At 35.4% G+C, this 26,325-nt stretch overlaps 1 pseudogene; it reads right to left on the bottom strand.

Moving 5' to 3' along the window:
* Window positions 1-23,512: 23,512 nt before the first annotated feature.
* Window positions 23,513-24,583, bottom strand: LOC122230148 (annotated as a pseudogene).
* Between the last annotated feature and the right edge of the window lie 1,742 nt (window positions 24,584-26,325).

Below are 26,325 nucleotides of genomic sequence, written 5' to 3'. Positions count from 1 at the left end.
ACTGTGTCATTTTTTTTTATCACTATGGGCACATTTCCTGGGATTTCACATGCTTAGTTAGAATACTTATATTTCTCTTTTAAATACTAAATTTTAGTGAAATACCTAAACACTTTAAATATATACTCATTATAGCTCCCCAGAACTAAAAATCTAAAAAAATCCATGCTAAATTGACTCTCATAGCAAATTGACTTTTGCAGTAAATTGACCTAGAAAAAGAAATTTCATGGCCTGGTGAAAATGTAGACCATTGTGGAAGAAAATTAGCTTATTGAGTACTGGAAGCATTGATTGTCATTCTCCATGCTCGCCAGCATTTTAAATATGAGGTCAGTTGCCTGTGTTGCAGAGGTGTTAAGAATCTTTGCATATAGTGTATAGTACATATAATACATAGCATAGAGTAGCATTTATATATACAATATCTACAAAAGTATATAAGCAATATGAACTGCCTTTGAATATATTTTAACTTAATATTTTCATACTGTTTACAAAACATGCAATATTTTCCTTCAGAATTATGACCTATTTTATCTCATCCCATCCCAAACGCCTTATTGCTAGAATTTCAGCTTATATTAATTATAGTATATAAAATTATTGACAAGAAATTCACGGATCTGCAAGAATTTACAATCTCAAGATGAGCCGTTCCTGCATTTTAACATGAATAAACTAAATGGTAATATGTCCAACATCCATACATTCTCTCATTTTAAAATATATAGCCACAATATATAGAGTAAAAATTACTTGGTGATGTTATGTAGTATAACTTTTATCTCTACAATGATTGAATCTAAATGATCTAAGATATGTGGCCATCACACATTTTCTTAACTCATCAGGAGGGATAGTTCCTTTCCCTCTGTTTCCCATTAAAAAAGAAAATGCTCACTCTGCCTTATAGAAGATCATATTATCCCGGAGTTTAATAGCAGCTAATGTGTAAAACAGTTTTACAAATGACCAAAGATCAATGGAAACATTATAGTGATAACACTTAACCCTTAGAGAGTGATACTGAGAATGGGCTTTATTTTAAAAGTAAACCAAAAGAACAAAAAACAAAAAACCTTCTCAAGAAAATGACTCTACATTATTTCAATATATATTCATGCATATATTCATACATGCCACATGCTTTTTGTATGTAGAGTTTTTTCTACATGCAACAATCTTACTGAAGACCATCATATGTCATTTCCTTATTTTATGAAGAAGTCACTTACCCATCCATCCCCAACCCATCTAGTCAGTCTTCACATGTCTGCCTCATTTTATTTTTCTTTATGCCATCAATAAATCTAAACCTATATTATTTAATTTGGTTTTCTAACCAACTAGCATGTAAACTGTAAGAATGAAGGGACTTTAGCTAGTCGAATGGATTTTCAGCAGCTAGAACACAGCTAAAACAAAATAATCGCCCAGTATATATTTGTTGAAGGAATGGGTGTATTGATCCAAAGGTGACTACTTATCTTCTCTCTTGTGTCTTTTTCTTTGTTCTTTTAATCTTTTTTTAATCTTTATTTATTTTTGAGAGAGAGAGACAACATATGAGCAAGGGAAGAGCAGAGAGAAAGGGAGACACAGAATCCAAAGGAGGCTCCAGGCTCTGAGCTGTCAGCACAGAGCCTGACGTGGGGCTCGAACTCACAAACTGTGAGATCATGACCTGAGCCAAAGTCAGACGCTCAACCGACTGAGTCACCCAGGTGCCCCTCTCTTTGTGTCTTTTTCTAAAGTATCACTTTTTCTTAATAAATAAATCTAAGTATTCTTAAATAGAACAACTCAAAATAAAAAATCAGCACTTATAAAAATCTCATTTAGAATGTTACTTACAAAATAAATACATATGAATCTGTTTTTGGTTTTTTGTTTGCTCATAAATACAGAGAACAAAGTGGTGGTTGTATGAGGGGATAGGGGTGTGTGAATGAGTGAAACAATAGGTGAAGGGGACTAAGAGGTACAAACTTCCAGTTATAAAATAACTAAGTCTCAGGAATTAGAAATACAGTACAGGGAATATATTCAATAATATTGTAATATTTTGTATGATAACAGATGATGACTATACTTATTGTGGTGAGCACTGTGTAATGTACAGAATTGTTGAATCAATATGTTGTACATCTGAAACTAGTATAACATCATAAATCAACTATACTTCAGTTTAAAAAAAGAGTAAAGATGAAAGAAAAATAAATGCATATGAGTTGGTAAAATACAAACTATGTAGGAATAAATAAAATAGACACCCAGTGAAAGTACTTTAGTGATTCCATTAACAATACCTAACCACAATTGACTATTATTAACTATTTCTGATTCTTTATTTTATTTTATAATTATTTATTTAGAGAGTGCAATCAGGGGGAGGGGCAGAGAGACAGGAGAGAGAGAATCCCAAGCAGGCTCCATGCTGTCATTGCAGAGCCAAACATTGGTCTCAATCCCATAATATTGGGATCATGATCCGAGCTGAAATCAAGAGTCAGACACCCAACTGACTGAGTCATCCAGGAACCCCAACTATTCTTTATTCTTTAAATAGCAAGTGATTTGGAATAAGTATATAAGAATAACTATAATCACATATTAGTGTACATGGTTATTTTTCAGTTATCTTTTTATTCCCTTCTTTTGGGAGTGTCTTTTTATTTGTACTAGTATTTACAATTCCTGTTAGGAACATTATATGATTCTTCTATGAAATGAACGAGGCCAGTCTAATGATATGGAAATTAACTGACCCAGTGCTTGATCCAGATTGACCCAATAAAATGAGGTGTCTTGGTGACTCAATTGTAGAGATAAAGAATTATGAAGAACTCCATGTCATTTGATTCCTGATGAATCCAGGGTAAATTAAGTTACTTTACAATTCGACTGCTTAAGCAACCAAATTGATCTACATCTCTAGGGAACATATAATTTGTCCCTTAGTGAAATAAAGAGAATAATAATAATAATAATAATAATAATAATAATAAAACATCTTGAAGTAGCAAATAAACAACTACTAAAAGGATGGAAAAAGAAAGAAGAAAAGAGACTGGAAAGTTATATATAAAGGAATAGCATGGCTTTAAAAATATGGTTTGGGGGTGCCTGGGTGGCTCTGTAGGTCAAGCATCTGACTCGATTTTGGCTCAGGTCATGGTCTCACAGTTCATGAGTTCGAGCCCTGTGTCAGGCTCTATGCTGACAGTGTGGAGCCTGCTTGGGATTTTCTCTCTCTCCTTTACTCTCTGCTCCCCCCATGCTCTCTTTTTCCTTCTCATAATAAATACACTTTAAAAAATATGGCTTGAAAAAAATAAAACATAAAAATATGGCTTGTCCTCTAGAACTGTGCTGTCCAAAAGGTAAATGCTAACCATGTGTGACTATTTAAATTTAAATTAATTCAAATAAAATAAAATTCAAAACCATGAATTTTAGTCATACTAATTACACTTTTATTAAGACCTCAATCACAACATATGACTAGTGAGTACTCTATTAGAGTCACAGACAGAGAACATTTCCATCATCTCAAAGAGTCTTACTGGACAGGACCGACCTTGGTATCGAAATCTATATTAGCTTAGGACCTCTAAAGAAATAGGATGAATAGGAGAGAGAGAAAGAGAGAGAGAGAGAGAGAGAGAGAGAGAGAGAGAGAGAGAGAGAGAGAGAGAAAGAAAGAAAGAAAGAAAGAAAGAAAGAAAGAAAGAAAGAAAGAAAGAAAGAAGTTGGTTATAAGGAATTAAGTCATGCAATCATGACAACTAAGAAGCCCTAAGATCTGCAGTCAGCAAACTGGAGGCTCAGGAGATCTGAGGGTAGAGTTCCAGTCTAAGTACAAAGGCCTATTTACCAGAAAAGATAATGGGGTAAGTTCTAAGCTGGATCTCAGTCTGAAGGCAGAGAAAGCCAACGTTTCAGCTTGAACACAGTCAGGCAGAAAGAGAGAATTCTTTCTTATTTGGCATTTTATTCTGTTCAGGCCTTCAAGGATTGGATGAGGCCCACTCACACTGAGGTGAGTGTATTAGGATTACCAGAGACACAGAACCAATAAGATTATATCTATATCCATATCTATATCTATATCTGTATCTATATCTATTTCTGCATCTATATATCTATTTATCTATCTATCTATCTATCTATCTATCTATCTATCTAGAGAGGAACAGAGAGAGAGAGATACAGACAGACAGAGAGACAGAGTTAGAGAGAAATTATGAGGAACTGGCTCATACATTAATGGAGGCTCAGAAGTCCCACAATATGCTGTCTGCAACCTGGAGAGCCAGGAAAACCAGTGATGTAATTTCAGTCCAAGTCTGAAGGTCTGGGAACTGGAGAGGTATTGGTGTAAATCCTGGTCCAAGGGCAAGAGAAGACTAATATCTTAGCTCATTCCTGGTAGGCAGAAATGGGAAGTATCCTTCCGTTATCCACTTGTTCTATCCAGGCCCGCAAGGGATTGGATGGTGCTTGCCCATATTGAGGGCAATCTGAGTTTTCACTCTGCTGATTCAAACGATAATCTCATCCATAAACACCCTCATAAACATACCCAGAATAATCTGGACACCCCATGGCCAATCAAGCTGACTATAAAATAAACTATCACAGAAAGTAATCTCCTTTACTCAGTCTGATGATTAAAATGATAACCTCAACCATAATCACCCTTCAAGACATACCCAGAAGTAATATTTAACCAGATACCTGGGTGTCTTGTGTCCCAGACAAGTTGATATATAAAATTAACCATCATACTTTTCATTTGATAAGTATATTGGCATTCATCATCACCATCATGATATTTTCATGACTTCAGGTCTAAATCCCAGACATTAAATTGCTTAAGAAATAAGATTTATCTCTCAGATATGCCAAAGTTCTATCCAATGTATCTTGTTTACTTTGATGTAGATCTATCTCTTTCTCATTATAGTGGTAGTAAAACCATCCATTCTTTTGTCAGTTAGTGGGGAATAGCCTCAATAGCCAGAGCATTATCCCACACTATTGCTCTTCTACGATAACCAAAAATGAACAGGTATTAGTATTAATTTTTGGTTGCAAGTGACAAAAATCTAAAGCAAATTAGCTTAAGAATAAAACAAAAAAATACAAAATATCAGTTAATTTAACTTAAAAGCCCAGGGTTGGAGGTTATTTTAGCCCATTTTTATTCAAAGCCTTAAGTAATATCATTAGGATTGTGTCTCATTTCACCTAATTCTGAACTCTTATTGCCTTCAGATAAGTTGAAGCTTCAGCTGGTTCTTCATCCAGAGAAGCCAAGAGGGTCAACAACTTTGAAGGCTTACCTTATAATTGCACTGAGAAATTTCAGAGAACATAAAAGAGCTGTTTCCTCATAACCATATTAAGAGTCCTGAAATGACTTAGAAACAGTTCATCTTTGATTACATGCCCATCTTTCAATCAGTCACTCTGCCTGATTGGCCAGTGACAGCAAAAGTGTGGCTGTGTGACTAATTAAACTATCCCATCAAATGAGGAACAAACAATTCCTAAAAGGAGGGGATGCTGGACAGACAAAATGTAACAGGTGTCTACTAAAAAATACAATAAAATTATAGAATGTGATACAAAATACATTTTACTTTGATAAGAATGTTATTTTGTTACTTATGGTAATGAGCATGAAGTATCAAATGATAATCTGTAGCACACTACACAGTAGGGTCTCAATAAATAGTTAGACAACAAGTAAACATATTGCAGTAATAAAGTTCTCACTACTGGCAAAATTTAGAAGAGGATTATCCTCATATTTTGCAGAGCCAAAAGATTACTTCTCTGCTTTTCTATGATAGCTCATAATACTGTGTATCTAAGTGTCATATCAGCTCTTGAAAATTAACAACAGTTTAACGCTGATTAATTTCCAGCTTTTCTTCCCTATAGTTTCTACATATTTTTTTCATAATTGCTTAGAGTCACTCCTGTGCTTACTGCACACATCCTGAATTGTTTACCCCCATCTACCATCCTGTATTCATTGCTATTACATTTCATACTGTTTTTGTTGGAGGACTTCTTTAATTTGTCAAGGTCATTTTAAATTCTACTTTAGGCGTCTAAGATCAAAGCAACTTATCCAACTCAATATCACATTGGATGTGCTCTTAATTCCATTATCTAAGTCTTTCCACACACACACACACACACACACACACACACACACACACACACAATATCATTTGAATTCTAATCATGACCTAAACTATTGGGTACAACAGAAAAGCGATTTTCACTTTTAAGGACTTGGACAGCAATTTGGAGTTAGGCAAAACAGAGCTACTTGCAAGCTCTCTACATTGTGTGGGACAGCTTACAGAAAAACACTATTCAGTTCAGGAAGGTAGGCAGATATATACTATGCCTGTGGAGTTACATAGGCATGAGTGTAGGGTGACTGTAATTCTGAAACCTAGGATTAGAGAAAAAGAAATGCAAACTTGGAGACCCAAAGAGAAGTTCTGAGCAACATGAAAACAGAAATTTGAGAATACAATGTTTAGAATAAATTTATTTGATAATAAGCCAAATAAATTTTATGTTTGGATTCCAGTTCACTTCTTGCTCAGAATGAAGTTTTTGTTTTTAATTTTTAGAGAAAGCATGAGTGGGGGATAGGGGCAGAGGGAGAGAGAGAGAGAGAGAGAGAATCTTTAAGTAGGCTCCCCACTCAGCATGGAGCCCAACACGGGGCTTAATCTCACAACCCTGGGATCATGACCTGAGTGGAAATCAAGAGTCAAACACTCAACCAACTGAGCCACCCAGGTGCCCCCAAAGTAAAGAATTAAAAAAAAATTGGTGATCCTAAGCTCTCAACAGATGGCATTAATTACCACTATCCAGAATATGGGAAATAGGGTTGGAGATCTAGGAAATTCTAGGGTCATGCTTAAGTTTTTCCTGTGGTTTAGTTTTGTTCTGTGTTTGAATTAAGTTAATGTACATAATTTTAAACAACCATATTCACAGAATAAAATGATACAATATATTACAAATGAAATATAATGTGGTTAATGAGTTGTCTAAGGTCACAGCTTTTTAAATAGAAAGAGAATAGTGGGGACACCTGGGTGGCTCAGTTGGTTAAGTGTCCAACTTTAGCTCAGATCATGATCTCACAGGTTGTAAGTTCAGGTCCTGCATCCAGCTCTGTGCTGACAGCTCAGAGCCTGGAGCCTGCTTTGAACACCGTGTCCCCTACCCTCTGTCCCTCCCCTGCTTGTGCTCTGTCTCTGTCTCAAAAAAAAAAAAAAAAAAGGAAGAAATAAACGTTAAAAAAAATAAATAGTGTACAAAATGCTTCTTGATGCACAGCAAATGTCAAAAGTGGCATCATTCCACAGTGTCTTTGCCACAGTATTACCAGGTATTATTTACTCACTGGATAGTTTTGGCAAAAATACTAAATTGCCTATCTCCAAAAATATCTCTATCATGTTAAATCCGCCTGGAAATTGAAAAGTCACAGGTAGATTACACCAATACATTTACACAGTTTTAAAATTGTTTAGCTAAAAAATGCCCCATTCACGATAAATCTAGTTTCCTCTGGCTAGTTTCATCTTAGCAACTGGCACCATACAAATGAAATCATCTAGAACTCTAAAAGTTGGTAATAAATTAGACACTAGTTTTTCAGTAAAGGATTATGAGAAAAGAGAAAAAGACCTAATATGTATTGGCATACTTTTTACATGAGTTGATTTTTTAATACCATGTACAATCCTCAAACAATCCTATAAAATATATCAGTATGACTACTATTTTATAAATCAAAAGTCTGAACTCAGAAAGTTTAAGTAACTTGATTAAGTTACAAATGTAGTTAATGCCAGACCAATTTGATTTTAAATCTTGGGTATTTCCATTACTTTATTCTTTTCTTTTATTTTTTAATTCTTTTTTTATTCTTTATCAAACACAGGCAAAGAGAAATATAAGGTCATTACTACAAAATGTGCTTTATTCCATGTACACTGAATCCACAATGTGCAAGTCCTACTAGCAAATAATTCAGCACCATGGTCAGATCCACATTTGCTATAAAATAAAAACTTGAATCCTGGTGGGGAACAGGGAAAATGGGAAAATGTAGAAGTTATTGGAAGACCAAGTGATATTCTGCCTCAGCATACATTAGAGTATCTGGATATCTATCCCATAAAGTGAAAACCAGCATTATTTTTTTAAAGATTTCTTAGCTGTCTCTATAGACTTACCAAGAAAAAGTTTCCACAGGTTTTTCATGCAAAAGGTTTCTGTACTTAAAACATATTTACAGAAATGGCATTATCAAATATCATTTGAAAATGTCAATGCCTTTCCTTAGGCACACGAGGTTTCTATATTTTTCATTTTCCCAATTGTGCTCCTATTACTTCGATGGTACATATTATCCTTCTAACTCATAAACTAGGTTCCATGCTTTCATTACTGGTCTGCATTCCAAAACCCTAGAGGGATTTTATCCTAGCACATATTCCACTTTGAATCATTAAAAAAATGTTTTACAGTTCTGCTTTGGATCTTCCAAAACATCATTTAATAACAATAAAAACATAATGTCTTAAATAATCATATAAACAAATTGCAGATAACACTTTAAATAAAAAATTCTCATTTGATAGTTCTAACTAATTCTTCCTCCATGGAAGTGGTCACTTTTCTTCATACAACATAAATAAAAACAGTATTAGAGTCAGTATAACTTAGTATCTAAAATCAGAATTATTTGTATCTACTTAAATATGGACTAATATTTTTCCATGTCTGCATAATTCTGATCACATCATTCCCTAGATTATGAGGTATACAGATTTAAATGACAGTGAATTTTGCTCACAGCTACCATGTGTTTAGAAGAAACAGCCTGCAGCTAAAGTTGCCTTTTCTGCTGGCTTTACATAGAGGGCGAATTGTAGAATTATAGCTTACTTTCATTGACCTAAACTTAATGATGGCTTGTATTATAAAAGCTTATTTATGTTTTTAAAGTAACCTAATAAACAGTACTTTTATCACCATCTTGGTTCTGGAAATTTGATAACTAAGACAAAGAATAAGGAGTTAGCCGAATATTGGCTTTAAAGATGGTAAATGATAAATTGAAGCTTTTATATTAGCTTGACAGTCAAGAGGGCCTAATAATTGAAATCCAAATTTTCCTAGACTGATGCATGCTATCATATACACTACAATATCAGGGACTATTTCCTTCTAGGGCAAGATTTGGGGCAGGGAGGGAGGTAGTAGCCCAAATTAGACTTGTAACCAAGTTCTCAACAAAATGGAATGTCTTTTCCTTGTGAGCATTTCACTTCCAAAATGGAAAACAAACAGGCTAATTATGTCAAAATTATTATTCCAAAAATACTTATCAGATAGTCTTGGCATCTCCCTTGAGATAGGGAGAAGCCAAAAGTTTCAGTTATTGAGGACCCTTCATAGAAGGAAAACCTTAGAAAAGAGAGGATGTGTTCTCATTTATATCATTACTCTAATATACGACAGTTTTGTTTGGCTTTGTTGTTGTTTTAAACTACCTGGGTTTCACCATTAAATCTATAGCCTAGCAGGGTTCTGGCTATCTCCCTTCGGGGAGAATATGGACAGGGCTTTAGGAGAATTCTCTTCCCACCTTCATGATGTCAGGTTTCCAATCACAACCACTACACTTTTGTTATCTGCCTGGGACACTGAAGGATGGAAATAGATAAAAAAAAATACACTCATTTGATCAACTGTAAGTCTTCTGTATACTAAAACCAATTAGCCATTGCTTATTCTATTTCCAAGAGAATCAGCCTAGCACCGTCCTTATTCTATTTCCCACTGCAAATATTGTACACTTGGTCCTAAGCCCTACAATAAAATTGAAAACAACATACCCCAATAACAAAATACATAGATACTGGAATAAAATGCCAGCAACAAAAAGATGAACCAAATGTGAATATAATATTCCTATTATGAATTTCTAAAGGAAAATTAAAATCACAAAGGTCAAATCCCCTTACAAATTAAAGTTTTAAATGTTAAAACTAAGAGAAATTGAAGTCCAAAATGAAATTCTCTGTCTTGCAAAACTGTATTGCAAACAGATTAATGTAAAAATTTATCCTCCTCAACTTCATATTGTTTCATCTCAGATGAGTGAATCTTATGTCTGAGTTTTATTCTTTTAGTAGCTACAGCCAGAACTCTCTTTCACTGAAATGGGTGTCATTCTTCAAAGTTGTACTAACTTAGTGCCAAGTCTATGATGTCCCTCCCTGTTGAGTCCAAAGAGTTACTAGTTTAAATAATATTTCATAACACAGGACCTGACTGAGCACAACAAATATAAAAGTCTCACATCTGTAACAGTTTTACCCTGACAAAATTTTGATCTCAGAACTCACTTTCATGCTGTAAGAGACCATTGTGGAAGTTTAGTATTAAGAGAGTAAAGAAAAGACGATGTGTCAATCTTGAATTTAGTCTTCTTGGAATGACCTGAAGATAACTTATTCTGCTATGTCTCCAAACTCTTCTGAATTAAAACCCATTCCTCTCAAGTTATTAATCATGGAGCTGTGATTACCATGTTAATTGCAATTTCCCCTTCAAGTCCAGTGTTTCTAATACTCCAATACTGACTTGAGTACAGGATCTATCTGGTGACATAGAGATCATATAGTCTCATATAATCAGGTATTTTCATTTCTAGATCATTTCCACTACTTCTTGCATTGCACTATCCTAGGCCTAAGAAACCTGCCTCCTAGAAAATGTTCAGTTTCTCACTTAGGTTTCAGCTGAAAAGATATCCTCTACAGCTGAAGCTGCTGTTGATGTTTCTGAAGCTGAGCCCCCTAGGGGACTAAGTAAAAATCAACATGTGAGCAGAGTCTGCTTTAATATTACAAACTTTGATAGCATCTTATTGTTGCTACATTTTCTGCAGTAGTGGAATAAGGGTCTGGTATTTTGTTTCTTGTTTGGTTTTTTTTTAGTATTTTTCCATTATCTTGTCTTGTTTTTTTTGTTTTGTTTTGTTTTGTTTTGTTTTGTTTTGTTTTCTGGAAGAGTCAATTCAAATAGGTGAGCCTACCCAGCATTACTGTCTTAGGTCTGGAACTCATCGTTTAAAGCTAGAACCTCCTTAGTGTTGCTAGCACATGTGGAACACAACTGCTGCACAGTTTTAGAGCAGCAAATACTATTCTGCCAACCAGGGCCTAAATAGCCTGTGAAGATACTCTTTTCCCTATAATTGCATGTTTGCCTCAGCTGTGCCTGCTCACTAAGGCCTCTGTGATTTGCCAGCATCTGCCAAGTCATCTGCTAAAGCCCTGGCTACCAGAGTACATACCCTAGGTATAGTTTAAGATGAAGCTGCAGCAGCCTGCATCCGAAAGTCCCTCGAATTGGCCAAGACCATCCGTTCTTTTGCTGAGGCCCAGGCAGCCCAAGTTAGTCTTCCCTCGCAGCAGTCAACTTCCAAGACAGCTTGTACACTAATGCCTCTCACTCAGCCCTCAGAAGTTAAAACCCAATAACATCATTGTAAATGCCCTCTAGACCCAGTATCAGCCCTTATATACACTAAGGTCAGAATGCCTTAGACCACAAGGCCCAAAGCCACATGTCCTAGCTCTATCAAATATTTTCCCTATATATTTTCCACCAAATTATTGTCTTTTGTTTTGTATCTTAGAGTTCCTCAACTCTGGACCTATTTGGGGGTGAGGAGCTCAATAATTATCACTTTTCTTTTTTGGCTTGATTCTTAACTACTTTTTTATTCTACTCACTTTAGTTTATTCTTTTTATTTTTTATTCTATTTATTATTAATTAATTTCTTCTTTTTTACTGTAAACTATTTATTGAGAAATAAGATAACCAGTACAACATTTGTAAGCAAAAATAGGAACCTCAATCCTAATAAGACATAAGTTGAAAGAGGTAGCTTGGTTAGGAGTGTGTGTGTGTGTGTGTGTGTGTGTGTGTGTATCTGTAGAGGAAGCTATGATAAACTACTACCTAGTATATGCATAAGCAGAACAATGAAGGCATCATATATATATATACACACATATATATACACACACATATATATATATACACATACATATATACATATATATGTATACATATATATCCATATATATATACACACATATATATACATACACACACACATATATATACACATATATATTTGAGATCGTTGAGCATATCCAACTTATTCTCCCTAAATTCCACTAGGGTGCAGCATGAATTAAAGGGGTGGAAAATGCCAGGAGTATCACAGTAATTGAGATCTTGTTAACAACAAGGAAGCATTTGAAAGGCAGTGGAAGCATACCATCCTAAACACAAAGAATTTAAAAAATACATATTTTCTCTGGAATATAGACATTTTTTCCCATAAAAAGTGCCAGATACAAAAGTTAATCTCCCTTTTTAACTATTTTAAGTAAAAAATGTACCTAAAGCACAATAGGGTAATTGAAAATATTAGAGAAACTGTCATATACAATAAGCTTATTTTAAAGTAATGTATTATAAAATGCTTTGGACATACCAGAAAAATCTATTTTTCCTTACTGTGGCTCTAATATTCTGGAGGGGTTGTCCTGAGCTTTGGCAACTGTTTATAACACCTATGCCTGAGGGCTGGTTCTTTTGTTAAAAGGATATGAGGTGGGAGGGGGAACCAGTGGCTCAGGGGATAGGAGTTGAGACTCAGGTAGTGATTCTGGCAGAATAAGTCAGTGGAATAGGGAATAAATCAAGCAGGAGAGGTATAAAAGTTTTCACGGAGTGGAATAAATACAGTGGATTGTGGAGTACTGGTTATGTTGGTTCCTTTCATTTCCTCCCCTAAGGATATCTCTTTTCTTTCTTTTAGGTCTTCTAACAACATCACAGGGATTGTGGGAGAGAAAGGGGAGTCAGGAGTACCTTAATATTATCAAGACAGACTCTTCTTCCCCATATATACACTTTGTTTTATTTAAGAAAATTGATAGTGTTGGGTACCTGGATGGTGGTTTCAAAGAAAAGGAAGCATATTTTTTTCCTCCAGTATTTCCATTATCTTCTTCACCTGCCACTATCTCCTGAATTAGTCACTACACTGGAAAAGTATATTCAACAATGTATTCAATATGGAGAGGATTTGAGGTGGAGATATTTTTAGTAGAAAAGGAAAGAACTTCCTAAGGCTATTTTGTTGGGCAGTTTATTTACTTGACAGAAATAGGGATGTTACGACTGCAACAAACTATTTCTACTAAATCACGTAATATAACATTAAATTTTGTCCAGGGCAATCTAACAAAGCATACATTTAAAAAAAAAAAGAATATTCCTTCGAATCATTTCAAAAGGGGAATTTTATAGCAGCCATTATAGCAATTATATCAGATGGCAACACTGCAACAGATTTTTAAATGTGTGTGATATTTTCAGGTGTTTTGCAAATTAGATTAGTGCTTGATAGATTAAAAATAAATAAAACTGTAAAACCAATATAAGTAAATATAACTATTTACCTAACTATAATTTTGTATAGCATCTGAGTTAAAATGCATTTTTTAATGCATTCACCAAAGCATCTTTGATTATAAGTATTTTCCATTAATGAAAGTCTATTATCACAATTTTGTCATAGACTTCCATGAAAAGAGACAAAGAAAGGTTTCAATCCCAACATAAAGAAACTTTTATTATGTATGATTGATAATTGTCACCTTAAGTTTACAAAATACTAAAGAAAAATTGAAAAATATATGCTGTCTTTTGTGTTTCGTTTTGAAATTGAATGACTAGTTTGACCCTGAGTATATGCTGCCAAATCCACTGACTAAAGAACACAGAAAAGTATATAATTGATAACTGAAGATAGATAAATGTAGACATATAGAGGATAGAAAGGTAGCATATGTGTCAGAAATTATGATAGAATGGTTTCTGCTTTATGTGAGGTTTACTTGCAATGAGCAGGAATGCTCTTACCGTATCTTGTAACTTAAAATATATGTTGTTTATGTGCCAATGAAATTCACCTTAATTAAAATTATGCTTATCTTGAAAGAATATATCAGAATGTACACTAAACATCCTTGTATGCACACACGTTCAAATACCTTCTCTCTTCCCACTCTGCGCACACATCATACCTCAATGGGAAGGCCACTCCATTAAGATAATAATTGTTAAAAAGTAATATGAACTGTTTTGCTGAATCTTGAGTTTATTTTACAGTGTTTTCGTCTTAAAGTTCCTAAATTTGTGTTGACATTTATTTCTATATAGCTTCCATTAAGCTTTTGCTTTTTGTTATAAGCTCTGGATTAGGGGAAAAATGGGCTTCTTTAAACTGTTAATCTTTAATGATCATTATGCTCATTTCAAAGTTGTAACATTTCACAGCAAATGGCTTTTTAGAGAGCTTTGCCGATTTGCAATTTGTTTTATCAGAAATTTCTTCAACTTTTATTTTCCCAATTATTCTCTTTGAAATTAAAGAACTATATAGTTGTATCCTCATTTCTTTAAAATAGCATTGGAGACATTTGAATGTTTTTCAACCATTTCTACATTCCTACTCAGCATTTTATTAGTTACCTAAGCTTAAATTATTATTTTTCTTCCTGCTTCCTTTAGTTGTGATAAGAACAAGCTCTGTTTGCTACAATTGATGCATGTGTTTTTTTCTCAAATTTGTCTTTTTTTTTTTTGCTTTGAGTTAATCATTTATATATAATTATACATATAAATATATAAAATTATATGCATATATTTAGATACACCTTTATATGCATACATATGCATATATGTATATATTTATACATATAAATATATATACATTTTATTTGTATATATACATATATTTATTATATATTTACATATTATATTTACACTATATATAGTATATATGTCTACAATATTACAAAATAATATATAAATATATATTTATTTAATTACTTCCTATTGCTATACTGCCTATACTGCTCTACTGTGTGCATTTTTAAAAGTTTTTAAGTGTTTTTTTCTTTCACTCCTCCCATGATATTGTGCATTGTATCTTTTCCTTGTTTCCTCATAAGCTTTCTTGAATACACTCTTTCTTTAATTTTTGTTTTACTTCTCTTTTACTTGCTTCTCTCTTAATATTATATGCCTGATTTCTTGTTAAGTCTCATTAGAGAATTTGAAATGCAAAATTCTAATATTCTAGTTTGAATATTTTTTATTGATAGCTTTCTTCAGAGTCAATGTGTTTGGAAAATTCACAGCTATAGAAGACAAAACTAAGTAAAAATAGCCTTGGCTGAAACATACTGTGTTTTTGTTAACTGGGTTAATTGTGATAAAATCAGTGAATGACAGTTGGAAAATTAAAATACCTCAAAGTCTGGAATTTTACATGTATTATCTGAAAAGAAAACAAAACCTTAAATGTGCTAATTATTCTCTTTTAAAAAAGTTATGTTGATTTTGGAAGACTAGAGAACTCATGAAATTCCTACCAATAAATGCATACTAGAAATAACATACTGCATGTTCTCAATATAATTTTAGTTCAGGTTATTAAAACAATTGGCAAATCTACATTTAAAAATAAATATCCCTCTTGTTTGTTTCAGTGAATTTACAAAACTCAAATATATCTCTTAATTTTCCTAATTAAGCTTTCAAACATATCCAACATTTGTATTTCTAAGAGTGTTTATATAAAATATATCTTGCATAAACCCTTGCACCAACATTAGATTGTATTAAAAGTTGCAAGTTGGACATAATCTATTTAACTTTTTATGATAAAGTTCTATTCATAGCTCATTTTACTTTTCTATGAGCTTTCTGATTATTACAACCAATTTGTTTTTTCCTGTAAGATATTTTATGTGCATTTGTTTTACATGTCAGATATTTCAGAAGATCTCCTTTAATATCTTTTTGAATTATAAAAGAATTGGATCTTTTTGAAAGCATCACTCACCAGAGTCCATATTCTAACTTATATTGGCAAGATGCCCTGTCCAGCAGTTAGGAACCATGTAACTTCCAATCTCTGTGTCGCTTTCAAGTGAAGAATTAAAGACAGGCATAAATTTTCTACACACTCCCTTTTCATACCTTTACAATCTTTAGACCCACATGTTTCAGATAAGAAGGAAGAGGGTCTCTCTATATAAGACTTTCCCTGAACAATTGTGTCAGGAATTTCCAGGACTATTACTAGATTCGGTGATTTGCTAGAAGACCAACAAGGCTTAGAAGTCATTGTGCATACGATTATGGTTTATTACACAAATGGATAAAAATCAAACTGATGAAAAATGAAATGGGGCATGGGGCAAAGTCTGGAGAAATCTATATGCAAACTTCCAGAAGTTCTCTCTCAGCATAGGATATGGTTAATTTTTCCAGCAACAACATGAGGAAACCTGCGTGAAGTATTGTCTACCCGTGAAGTCACATGAGCCTAAGATACCAAGACTTTTATTGGGGATCCATCATATAAGTATATATAGTCATTGTCTGCAAGACCACAGTTACTGAAGCTCCAAACACCCAGAAGTGGGACAGGTGTTTATCATAAATCACACCATTTGCACATATTCTCTGGTACAACAAAGTTGAAGGACACAGGCATACAAAACAATTTTAAAGGTTTTTTTTTTTATTTTATTTTTTTTTTTTTTTGAGAGAGAGAGAAAGAGCAACAGAGCGTGAGCAGGGGAGGGGTGGAGAGAGAGAGAGAGAGAGAGAGAGAGAGAGAGAGAGAGAGAGAGAGGATCTGAAGCTGGCTCCAGGCTCCGAGCTCTCAGCACAGATCCCAACGTGGGGCTCGAACTCATAATCGTGAGTTCATGACCTGAGCCAAAGTCAGACACTCAACGAGCTGAGCCACCCAGGTGCCCCCCTTTTTTTTGTTTACATTTTTTTAAATTTATTTTTTAGGCATTCAAAACACTTTTATTGGTTAGAATCCACATATTTTTAACAGCTTTATTGATCTATACCTCACATACCATTTTATTACAATGTATCCCTTTAAAGTGTACAATTCAATGGTATTTTTCTATTCACAGGTATGTACACCCATCACCACAATTTTAGAACATTTTCATTACAGGAATTGTGGTTTCCAGTTCTGCATGTAAGCAGCCTGAAGGTCAACACTCTCTTAACAACAAGTAAAAAAGCTGAACAGACTGAAAAATCAACTTTTCTCAGATCCATAACAGAGGGAAGACACAGGAAAAACTACTGATCCCAAGATTGGAGAGAGAGAGAGAGGTGAATGAATATAAGGAGTAATAGCTTGCCCGGAACAGACACTCACACGTGGAAACACCTGATGGAACTAGTGCTGAGGTAGGAAAACTTGAATGTGAATTGCTGGAGGCTCAGTGCAGACAGCTCTGGGAATGAAAAACTCCAAGGGGACTCAGTTATAGGATAAACCTCCACAATATTGTTAGATTAACTTCTAGGAGCTCCATCAGATTCTCACACTAAATATCAGAGAAAAATCCTCTGGGGCTTCCAGCAGGGAATGCAAAACAGGAACCATTTTGAAACATGCCAGAGTACTCTGTTCCTTTTTTTTTTAAGTCTATTTATTAAGTCTATTTATTTATTTTGTGAGAGAGAGAGAGAGCGAGAGAGTACACACATGTGTGCAGGAGAGGGTCAGAGAGAGAAGGAGAAAGAGAATCCCAAGCAGGCTGTTCGCTGTCAGCACAAAGCAAACTCGGGGCTGGATCGCAAAACCACAAGACTGTGACCCCAGCCAATATCAAGAGTTGGACACTTAACAAACTGAGCCACCTAGGTGCCCTCTGTTCTTCTTTTTTAAATTTTATTTTTTTAAATTTTTTTAATGTTTATATTTTGAGAGAGAGAGAGAGAGAGAGAGAGAGAGCGCACAAGCAGGGAAGGTGCAGAAGGAGACAGAGACCGAATCTGAAGTAGGCTCCAGGCTCTGAGCTGTCAGCACAGAGGTCATTGCCAAGCTCAAACTCATGATCTGCAAGATCAAGACCTGAGCCGCAGTCAGACGCCTAACTGACTGAGCCACTCAGGTGCCCCTCTTCTTTTTTTTAATGTTTTTATTTACTTATTTAAAGATTCTTTTTTTTTTTTTTAAGCTCATTTGTTTTGAGACAGAGAGAGAGTGTGTGCACACGAGCACTGGAAGGGCAGAGAGAGAGGGAGAGAGAGAATCCCAAGCAGTCTCCTCACTGTCAGTACAGAGTCCAATGTAGGGCTTAAACTCACTAACTGTGAGATCTTGATCTGAGCCAAAATCAAGAATTGGATGCTTAATGGACTGAGCCACCCAGGGACCCCAGGTGTTTTTATTTATTTTTGAAAGAGAGGTCATGAGTGGGGAAAGGGCAGACAGAGAGGGGGACAGAAGATCTGAAGTGGGCTCCATGCTGACAGCAGAGAGCCTCATGCCAGGCTCCAGCCCATGAACCATGAGTGGAAGGGGGACGATTAACCCACTGAGGCTTCCCAGCCCCTCTGTTCTTCTTAAAAAGGCCTACACCTCAGAGGAAATTAGTTAATCAAAGCCCAACCTGCTGGGATATTATCAGAACTTAACTGAGTGTGTTAGGAAAATATCCAATTCTAGCCCACACTAGCCATCCTGTTCCACCTACTGGTGGAGAACAAAAGAGAGAAGATCACAGTCTAGAGGCACAGGCTCATTAAAAGGCTGAGACCTAATCATAAGACTACAAAATGCTTTTCCTCACCCCACACCTATCTATGTAGAAATCTGAAAAATCAACGAAAGTATTTCTGGAACTATTAAATGATTATAGCAAGGTTACAGAATGTGAGGTTAATATACAAAAGTCAATTGGTTTTCTACATACCAGCAATAAACAGTGGAATTTGAAATTAAAAAAAAAAAAAAAAACTTGCCAACATCTGTTTTTTTCCTATGTGGCTAATTATAGCCATTCTTACAGGTGTGAGGTGGTATCTCATTGCAGTTTGATTTGTGTTTCCCTGATGATGAATAATATTGAACACCTTTTCATATGTCTGTTGTCCATCTGGATGTCATCTTTGGAAAAATGTCTATTTGTGTCTTCTGCCTATTTTTTTGAGGCACCTGAGTAGGTCAGTCACTTGAGCATCTGACTCTTGATTTTGGCTCAGGTCGTGATCTCACCTTTCATGGGTTCAAGCCCCGTGTCGGGCTCTGTGCTGATGGTGCAAAGCCTGCCTGGGATTCTCTCTCTCTCCCTCTCTCTGCCCTTCCACTGCTCTCCCTCTCTTTCTTTCTTTCTTTCTTTCTTTCTTTCTTTCTTTCTCTCTCTCTCTCTTCTCTCTCTCTCTCTCAAAAGAAATGAATAAACTTAAAAAATCTTCTGCCTATTTTATAACAGTAGCATTTGGTTTTGGGGTGTTGAATTTTATAAGTTCTTTATATATTTTGGATACTATCCCGTTATCAGACATGTCATTTTAAAATTTCTTCTCTCATTCTGAAAATTGCCCTTTAGTTGTGTTGGTTGTTCCCTTCGCTGTGTAGAAGCTTTTTATCTTGATGAAGTTCCAATAGCTTATTTTTCCTTTTGTTTTTCTTGCCTCGGGAGACAGAGTTAGAAAGAGGTTGTTATGGCCCATGTCACAGAGGTCGCTGCCTATGTTCTCCTCTAGGATTTTTGTAGTTTCAGTTCTCACATTTAGGTCATTCATCTACTTTGAGTTTATTTTTGTGTATAGACTAAGAAAGTGGTCCAGTTTCATTCCTTTGCATGTTGCCATCAAGCTTTCCCAAAATCAGTTGTTGAAGAGACTTTTTCCCATTGGATATTCTTTCCTGTTTTGTTGAAGATGAGTTGATCATAGTTGTGGGTTTATTTCTGGGTTTTCTATTCTATTCCATTGATTTCTGTGTCTGTTTTAGTGCTAGTACCATACTGTATTGATCACTACAGCTTTGTAATGTAACTTGAAATTTGGATTGTGATGTCTCCAGCTTTGATTTTCTTTTTCAAGATTACTTTGGTTATTTGTGGTCTTTTGTGGTTCCATACAAATTTTAGGATTGTTTTTTTCTAGCTCTCTGAAAAATGCTATTGGCATTTTGATAAGGATTGCATTAAATGTGTACATTGCTTTGGATAGTATAAACACTTTAACAATATTTGTTCTTCCAATCCATGGTATGGCTGTTTTTCCATTTCTTTATGTCTTTTTCTGTTTCCTTCATCAGTGTTTTATAGTTTTCAGAGTGCACATCTTTTTCCTCTTGGTTAAGTTTATTCCTAGGTATCTTGTGGTTTTTGGTACAATTATAAATGGGATGGATTCCATGATTTCTCTTTCTATTTCTTCATTATTGATGTATAGAAATGCAACAGAGGACACCTGGGTGGCTCAGTCAGTTAAGCGTCTGAATTCAAATCAGGTTATGATCTCGCAGTCCATGAGTTCAAGCCCCGCATCCGGCTCTGTGCTGACAGCTCAGAGCCTGAAGCCTGCTTCGGATTCTGTGTCCCTCTCTCTCTCTCTACCTCTCCCCCACTTGTACTCTGTCTCTCTCTCTATCTCTCAAAGATAAATAAACATTAAAAAAAATTTAAAAAAGAAATGCAACAGATTTCTGTATGTTGATTTTGAATCCTGCAACTTTACTGAATTAATATTTCAGTTCTAGTAGTTTTTTGGTGGAGTCTTTCAGGTTTTCTATATGGAATATCACGCCATCTGTAAACAGTGAAAATCTGACTTCCTCCTTGCTGATTGGATGCCTTTTATTTCTTTTTGTTGTCTGATTGGTGAGTGTAGGACTTTAGTACTAAGTTAAATACTAGTGAGAATGAACATCCCTGTCCTGTTCCTGACCATAGAAGAAAAGCTCTCAGTTTTTCCCCATTGAGGATGATATTAGCTGTGTTTTTTTTTTTTTTTTTCAAATATGGCCCATATTGTGTTGAGGTATGTTACTGCTATCTCTAGTTTATTGAGGGTTTTTACAAGTGGATATTGTATTTTAAGGGGAATCTTCTTATACTGTTAGTGGGAATGCAAACTAGCACAGCCACTCTGAAAAAAGTATGGAGGTTCCTCAAAAAGTTAAAAATACAACTACCCTGTGATCCATCAATTGCACTACTAGGTATTTACAAAATACTTATTAGAAGGAGCACATGCACCCCAATGTTAATAGCAGAATTAGCAATAGCCAAAGTACAGAAAGAGCCCAAATGTCCATCAACTGATAAAGGGATAAAGAATATGTGGTATGTACATACAATGGGGTATCACTCAGCCATTAGAAAGAATGAAATCCTGCTATTTGCAACTACATGGATGGAGTAAGAGTGTATTATGCTAAGCAAAATAAGTCAATCAGAAAAAGACAAATATCATATGATTTCACTCATATGTGGAATTTAAGAAACAAAACAGATGTACATAGGTGAATAAAATGGTAGGCAAACCAGAAAACAGACTCTTAACTATAGAGAAAAAAACTGAGCATTACTGGAGGGGAGGTGGAGGGGAGGTGATCTGAAAGAGTGATGGTAGTATTAAGGGGGGCACCTGTTGTGATCAGCACTGAGTGTTGTATGTAAGTAATGAAACACTAGGTTCTGCACCTTGAACTACTATTGCACTGTTTTTTCACTAACTGTAATTTAAATAAAAACTTGGGGGGGGGGAAACAATACCATTTACACTAGTATTTCTAGTGGTTGGGAAAATGAATAGGTAGGGCACAGCGGATTTTTAGTACAGAGAAAGTACTCTAAACAATATTATAATGACGGATGGATATCATTATATATTCTTTCAAACCCACAGAATGTATAACACCATAAGTGAACCCTAAGGTAAACTACAGAATTTGGGTGATTATGATGTATCAATTTAGGTTTCCTTTCTTGTAAAATGTTCTATTCTGCTGAGTGATGTTGACAATGGGGGAAATTATCTATGTGTGGGGGTAGGGGGTATAGGGGAAATCTCTGTACCTCCTTCTCAATTTTGTTGAAAATCAAAACCTACTCTAAAAAAATAAAATTACAAAAAATCCAGTACCCTTTAGCTTTCAACCTCCTATGTTCCCAGTCACCTTCCAAGCCATAAGCAACTGTTCATCTACTTTATATCTCTATATCTTTCCTGTTCTCGATTTGTGGTGAATCCCCAACAGGACCAATGCTGTGGCTAGACTGGCCCGTGTTGTTTTTATTTTTATTAAAGGAGACATTTCAGCAAGAAACCATCAAGGAACTTTGAAGAACAAGATATATTACTCACAGGTCCTGGAAGGAACATGGCATGCCAAGGGCACACAGTGAGGTCAAGGTAAGGAGATGGGGACGGGAGAGACAAGATTGAGAGAGAGAGAGAGAGACAGACCTACAGACAGGCAGAGAGACACAGACCCTGAATGTGAGCTTCTGTATTTATTAGAGTTCGATGGTGGAGTGCCTAGGGTTTAATGGGTTAACTTTTCACTGGCTAATTTAAAGCATAAAAGTGGGAACTAGGGATGGGAAGGTAGAAGTAGAGTCACTGAAGCAGTTATCTCAGTTAACCAAGGCTTTTTGAGAAAGGAAATTTCGTGATGGGAGTGGCTTAATTCCTAATCTGGTCATTTTTGCTAGTAGGTGGGTTATGCGGCTGGCAATATGTTTATTCAAGATGGATGTCTTTTAATATGGATTCCTTCACAATCAAATCTTAATGTCAGCTGCTTACACTACAATAAAAAATACACTTATTGGCAGGCATTTACACTACACAGAGAATCTAAATTATTAGGGTATTTGTTTTATATAATTCCTGCCACTTTTACTGAGGAGAAGGTAGAACTCTCCCAGTATAGAAAAACTTCACTATGTCTTCCTACCAGGAATTTCAAAATTTCTGTGCACCAGTGCCTCATGTATTTGCTCATTTTTGCCATTTTGAATGTGGTAATCCTGCCTTTGATCTACCGCTTTATATTTTCTGTATATGTTTATGGAGAGATGGTAAACTGATGCCTTGTCATTTTAGTCATTGATCTCTGGACTCAAAGGAGTCACATTTAGACATATGAAGAAATTATGTGACATTACCTGAGGTTTTGTGATGTCTTGGATATTCCCCATTTGCTCATTCTGGATTTACTTTCCACCCTTCTTCATCCTGCTGTGTAGCAAAGACTGACTTCTATGGATTTATAATCTGGTTTTCTTGCCTTCTGCCTGCTACTTGTGTTCAGCCAATGGAATGCACAGATCAGAAATTAGAGGGATTAAGCTGAGAGAGAGACATATCAGGTTTCATACTGCTCTATGTTTCTCTCTGCTGGACTGAGTTGTGTTTTTGTTTTTGTTTTTTCTTTTTCTTTTTCCATTTGAAAGTAGTCATTTACTAACTAACCAGATTACAAAAATAATCATGGTAGACACCTTAGTTCATCTTTCTGATAAGCCTATTGATCTGGTTTTTCCTGTTGCCGGCATATCCACCTTTAAAAAAATGGGTGGTCTTTTTCTTCATTTTCCCTCATGGAGAAGAAAATTTGAAGGACCGTCAAAAGTTGTTTGCTTCTTTGAAATGTTTTCCAACAGCATAGATCTCGTGAAGTAGATCCTCCACACAGAAGATGTCATATTTACCAAGAGATTGAGCAATCAGTGTGTTATCTGTCAGGGCAATTTTCTTCTTTTTTTTTTTTTTTTTTGCCATAACAAATGATTGTACATCAATTGTGCAGATGTATTTTTAGCATAAAACATGCAAACAAGTACTGGTACATCAAAAAATGTATTATTTAGTCTAATGTAACTTGTAGATAAAATCATTCACTGATTTCAGGTTTGGGTACCCTTATGCTATATATATATGGTTCCACAGTCCATAGCATGTTAACTGAAGCCTTGTTGAACTTGAAAAAGATGCCATTGACCATCTGGCAAAGGCAAAGAAACTGCAACTCCTTTTTTAAAAATATTTATTTATTTTTGGCAGACAGAGATACAGAGTGCAAGCAGGGGAGGGGCAGAGAGAGAGGGAGACACAGAATCTGAAGCAGGCTCCAGGCTCCAAGCTGTCAGCATAGAGCCTGAAGCAGGCCCAAATCCACAAAGCGCAAGATCATGACCCAGCCGAAGTTGGACGCTTAACCAACTGAGCCACCCAGGTGCCCCAAACTGCAACACCTTTTGAACCTATGGGCTCCTAGCATTGATACCTCTGATCTTGCTGATAAATGCTAATTTGAGTTCCACAGGTACATAGAAGTTGCCAGCTTTTCTTGCTATCCTGGCCATTCGAGTAGAGGTTCTGTACATCTGCCTTTATTCCTTGTGGTAATGATAAGCTTTTTCATAGATAAGCTTCCTCCTGGCCTTTTGAAGCATCTTTTGGGCAAACTTCTTTCTCAGACGCTTGATCTTCAACTGCAAAATTCTTTCACTTTTGTCTAATGGCTTCTGGCATAGTAGGAACCTTCTTTTTCTTCTTTTCTGCACCCTCCATGGTTCCAGTTGGAAAAGAGGTTTTGGGGGTTTTGTTGTTTGTTGTTGTTGTTGTTGTTGTTGTTGTTATTGTTGTTGTTGTTTTTAACATATGTTTCTCTACTAATGTTCGACAGCTTCTGGTCAAGCATGACACAAATGTACTTCTAAGGGCATGTGACAATCACCACCTTCTTTACCCCTTCAGATCTAAGAGTGTTAATTGCTTCCTGCTTCTTCAAGTTTAGGGTGCTCCACCATTCCTTAAGCTCCTTTATTCCTGCCATCTCCTTTGTAAATACCACCTTGTATAACTCTCTATAGTTATATCTTTTTAAATTACTTCTTTTTGAGTGTGCTTGTTTTATTTTAGTAGTTTGACCAATACACTGGACTTTGCACTAGGTAAAATGACTGGACACAGATCTACTTCTAAATGTGTGGGAAGAAATAAAGGATCATTTGCTTCTAGTAGGTTTAACGTTACCAAAGAAAGTAATGTTCATCAAATTTTGCATATTCCATGTACTTCAATATATTTCTCAACCTACCTCTTTAATGTTGGGTTGGTGGGCATATGTTTGATTCCAGTCAATGGATTATGATAGGAAATGACATATGTCATTTGCAAGCATAGGCAGTTAAGAGCATGAGTAAACTTTCCACGTTGTATTTTCTTCTGCCTTAGCCACAATCAAGGCCAGGTTCTCTCAGGATGAAGACGGGTTGCCCTACAAATACCAATTCTCTCCAAACTTTCTTAAGTAACACAAGAACTATGGGTTTTTACAAAACATAAGATACATTAGACTAAGTAATAAAAATTTTGACATACCAATACTACTTTGCTTGTTTTATGGTAAAGATACATCTGCACAAGAATAAAGTCCATTTGTAAAGTGTTTCTCTATTGCATCATTTGTATCAGCAATAGACTAGAAATTATTAAAACATCTATAAACAGAAACAAATTAAATAAACTAACTTAAACACACAGATACAGAAATATTGCAGATTATAATGTTAAGTTACCTGAAGAACACTCTCTATAGAATGCCAACTTTTGGGATGCCTGGGTGGCTCAGTCAGTTAAGTGTCTGACTTCATCTCAGGTCATGATGTCTCAGTTCATGTGTTCAAGCCCTGTGTCAGGCTTTGTGCTGACAGCTCGGAGCCTGAAGCCTGCTTCAGATTCTGTGTCTCCCTTTCTCTGCCTCTCCCCCACTCACTCACTCTCTCCCTCTCTCCCTCTCTCTCTCTCCCTCTCTCAAAAATAAACATTAAAAAAAAGAATGCCAACTTCTTGCAAGAGGAAGAAATGTAAGTCTACATCCTTATTTGCTTCTTTTGTATGAAGAAAAATTAACGTGATAAAAAACATAATAGTGTGATGGTCTCAAGGTGAACAAGACTGAGTGAAAGCAAGAATTCTAAATGTACATCTTTTAAATTATTTTGAACCATTTTGGACCATTGAATGTAATAACGATTTATTTAACAAATAACAATGAATATTTTTATCTCTAACATCAGAAAAGTAAAAATAAATAAGAAGAATGGACCAAACATTCCCCCCAAAAATGAATCAATGGTACACCAAAGAAAGCACATAGAGAAATGCAACTGGAAGGAAATATTAGCCTTTGACATCTGTAGGTAGAGGATCAACTTGTTTCAACAGTGATACTAGAGGGATTAATACCTATTACAAAACATAGATACTATATTTGTCTCAGGCATATGTTAAAATAAGATATGATTTAA

Source organism: Panthera leo, chromosome C2 (assembly GCF_018350215.1).
Source record: "Panthera leo isolate Ple1 chromosome C2, P.leo_Ple1_pat1.1, whole genome shotgun sequence".
NCBI classification, from domain to species: domain Eukaryota; kingdom Metazoa; phylum Chordata; class Mammalia; order Carnivora; family Felidae; genus Panthera; species Panthera leo.
The sequence above is the reverse complement of the archived record's forward strand: the minus strand, read 5'-3'. Positions and strand labels throughout refer to the sequence as shown.